At 38.3% G+C, this 3,993-nt stretch overlaps 1 pseudogene across 1 annotated transcript; it reads right to left on the reverse strand.

Annotated features, from left to right (window-relative positions):
* Positions 1-1,406: 1,406 nt before the first annotated feature.
* On the reverse strand, positions 1,407-3,482 carry LOC308434925 (large ribosomal subunit protein uL16-like; annotated as a pseudogene). Its single transcript has 2 exons — positions 3,458-3,482; positions 1,407-1,881 (listed from the first exon to the last, which is right to left on the reverse strand). The product of its transcript is annotated as a large ribosomal subunit protein uL16-like (transcript).
* Between the last annotated feature and the right edge of the window lie 511 nt (positions 3,483-3,993).

The following is a 3,993-nucleotide window of genomic DNA, read 5'->3' on the forward strand; positions in this document are numbered from 1 at the left end:
CAGAGCTAGAAAAACTGGTTGTCCACATGAAGATGACAGGAAATTAGACCCATACAAATCACACAGGATGAAAATTTGTTATAAATGGATCAAAGGCCTCGATTTGAGTATCTAGACTTATTAGTAGAATAAACAAACAAAAACCAAACAACAGCAAGAACAATAAACATCTAGTTTTCTACAAGTTACATGAAGATATGACTTTCTGAACAAGAATATTTCTTCTGGAAATAAGACAAACAACTAACATGTGGGACTTAATAAAACTAGAAAGCTAAAACGCAGTAATTCAGGTGAAAAGGGAACCCACAGAATCAGAGTCTTTGCTGAGTATATACTAAGAGAGGATTAATATCTAGAATATGCCAAGCATTAAACAAAATGCCCACTTTAAAATTGGGCTACAGATCTGAGCAGAGTTCTCAGTAAAAGAAAAATGGATACATGGCAGCTCATAACGCTTTGTAAGTCCATATTCTGAGACTCTGACACCCTCACACAGACATGAATGTTGGCAAAACCACCAATGCGTTATTCATAATACTGACCAATTACAGAAGTGCTAATTAAATCAACTTTGTGGTTTCAACTTAACCAGTTAGAGTACCTATGATTAAAGAAATATCTGTCAACAAATGCTGCAGAGGTTGTAGAGAAAGTGAAAGCCTCCTTCACTGTTGGTTGGAATACAAATTGGTGGAACCACCCGAGAATCTGTATGGAGGATCAAAACAAACAAACAAACACAACAAGCCAAACTAAAACAACAAAAAACATAAACAACCACAACCACGAATTAAAATTAATCAAATGATCTAGCTATTTCATCCTTGGCTTAAGAACAAAGAACTCAACATCATATTCTATGGAAACTCGTTGAGTTATGAAAAATTAATTAAAATTAATCTAATGGGGATTTCTATTCCTTCCTTTGATCATTCAGTTCCCAGATAAATGACACGAAGACTTTACAATTATGATAAATCTTTTTAAAAGTAATTTTCGTGTTTAATTTTCTATAAACAGGGATTTTCCCCACACTTAATCCAAGATAATAACAGTATTATTGATACCATCACAACAAAACGTTTGCTACTCTGCAGTATACTCCAAAAATTTAAAGTACGTGGCCTGAAATAGCAAATTCTTTCTCTATAAACTGTAGTTTTCTTGTTCCTTGAGGCACATACTTCCCACTGTAATGAGCTATAATATGCAAAGTAACAGTCTATAGTCTAGGAACAGAATTAACATTTTCAAAATATAACCTCATCGTTACTTATTTTCTGCCAGCAAAGTCCTCAGGAATGCAGGGTTCTTCACTCGTCCAGCTGGACCCGTTCAGGGATGTATTTGACTCAGTAGCCATCAGGGATGACAAGCTTCGCCACCACCTGTCTTCAAATTCATCTAAATCCCCACTTCTTGGAGATGTGGATCTTCTGGCGGCCAGGGAACTTGAACTTGGCTCTGCATAGGGCTCCGATCACGTGCTTCTTGTTCTGCAGCCTGGTGCGGATGGACTTGATGACCAGCTGATGTGGACTCTCGCCACAGGGTACCTTGTGTTTTCCTGAAGGGACCTCTCACTCCTGTCTGAAGCCTATTGGCACCTGCACAGGGCAACATCTTGTGGATATGGAGGATGTGGATAGGGTGTTGTTGTTGATGAGGATGACGTGGAAGGGGTGCAGCCGCACTCGGATGTGGAAGCTGCCCTTGCCATAGCTCTTCACCTTGTACTTGTGAGCACAGATGCATGAGGCCTGCAGGGCTTGGGAGGAGAGCTGCTCATACTGGACAGCATGTGACTGCAGAGTGGAAACTCATCCACCTTTGCCTTCTGCCTCAGGTCAAAGATGCGGATCTTCGCATCTGGGACTCATCAGCAGAAACAGGACTTAGGGTACTGCTCACAGTCAACCATTGGACTGAGAATGGGGTCCCCAGTGGAGGAGTTAGCGAAAGGATTGAAGGAGTAGAAGGGGTTTTCAACTTCATAAGAACAATACCAACCAACCAGAGCTCCCAGGGACTAAACCACTATCCAGAGTACAAATGGATGGACCCTTGGCTCTAGCTGCATGCATAGCAGAAGATGGTCTTGTTGGGCATTAACAATAAAGGAAGCGGTTAGTCCTGTGAAGGTTAGATGCCCCCTACAGAAGAATGTCAGGGTGGGGAGGGGTAGGAAGTGGGTGGGTGGGGTGTACCCCCTTAGAGGGAGCGGGAGGGGGTATGGGAAAGGTCGTTTATGGAGGGAAGACCAAGAAAGGATAACATTTGAAATGTAAATAAAATATATTCAATTAAAAATAATAAAGAAAAGGAAGGTCTCCAAGGAAAAGGGGAAAATGGAATGAATGAAAAAGAGGAATAAAGGAAATTCTTCTACTTTTTGCCTAAGAAGTGTACTGTCCAAAAGAGTTTTCCTCAGCTCAGTTCTGACACTTTGTCCTCAGCACTTTCAAAATACAGAATCATGTGTTAAAAATTTCAACACAATTTCACACATAAAATCAAACCATAAATTGAAATAGAAGTTTATAACAGTGAATGTTTACATGTATAATTAGGAATAACTATCTGGCTAAATATTTAGCACCTATCACAGCTTCACAGGTGCACTCAGCATTAAAAAACATATAACAAAGTTATTAGTGAAGTTTTGTATAGATAAAACCAATCAATATTTTATCTTCTTTCCTAACACCTATAATAGATTGCTAATTCCATTTTTATGACCTTCGGTTAATCGTTTTACAACCTCTTGGGATGTGCTTTGAGAAGTAGAAGGTTTGGTTACTATGTAGAAGCAATTAACTAGTGACACAGAGGAGACTGGAAGAGTTTTCATTAAAGTTTTGTCTATCAGAAAAGGACCTAATAAAACTCCCATTATCAAAGAGCTTAGTAAATATTTATATAATTTTAGGAATTATAGGATCATCATAAAGAATAAGGAAGTTACCTATTTATCTACATAACATCATTATAAGACAGTAAATCTTTGTAGATCTGGAGAAGTCTGGTCAAATGGGTGGGCGAATACCTAGTGATCGTCATATATATTAATAGAAACATAAAAGGTATATTAACAGCAGGAATCTTTCCTAAAATTGTTTTTTATTGTGTCTTGCCTGTAATAATCTTTTGTGAATATTATAATCCGAGGTATTATATATCATATCAGGAAGATCACATACTACTTATTAGCATGTCCTCTGAAGCCTCCTGACAGTTTTCCAAATAATTTCCAGATCAGTCTAGAATATTTATGTATCCCGTGGTTTCTTCTAATACATTGAAAGTAGGCTCCTATCCCTAAAGATAGCACATATAGGAATCAGAGGTGCAATAAGTGTCAGTCACATGTTGGTTTTAGCCAATACCTATTTAATTGGGCTCAATACACAACTGAAGGGCAACCATGCCTGGTACTAGAAATCTGACTTACTGGGGTCAATATATTCATGGACCATGAGTAAATAAGTGCTGCTATTATCCCTCTATCTTAACAGCAAATGGTGGCTCTCTAGAAAATTACAAGATAAAACGAAATCACAGCACAGGATTAATGGATTAATTATTTGTGGGATGCCCAGGCTCAAGGCATCAACATCATATTGTCTGCCTTTCTGGATTAAGTAACTTTGTAGAATATGTTTGAAAAGATTGTAAGAGCCAGAGCAGCAGTGAGTTTCCTGTGAAACAGCATAACCTTCCACACATAAGACCCAGATAATGGCAGTATCAGAAGGCATGTTAATGCAAAGGAACCTACTCCTAGACAAGGAATAACTAGCAACTAATGACTTCTGGAAGATGGACAATTGCCCTCTCCTGGTGTTGATTCCTTTTGCTTGTTGTTCAATACTAAATGTGAGACGACATCTTTGAAACCATGTACACAGAAACTCTAGAAATGGAATCAGAATGTTATGTTTCTGTATCTGTACACCATCACATATACAAATATAGGCAATCAAGAAA

The sequence above is a fragment of the Micromys minutus genome (genome assembly GCF_963924665.1).
Source record: "Micromys minutus genome assembly, chromosome: 22".
NCBI lineage: Eukaryota > Metazoa > Chordata > Mammalia > Rodentia > Muridae > Micromys > Micromys minutus.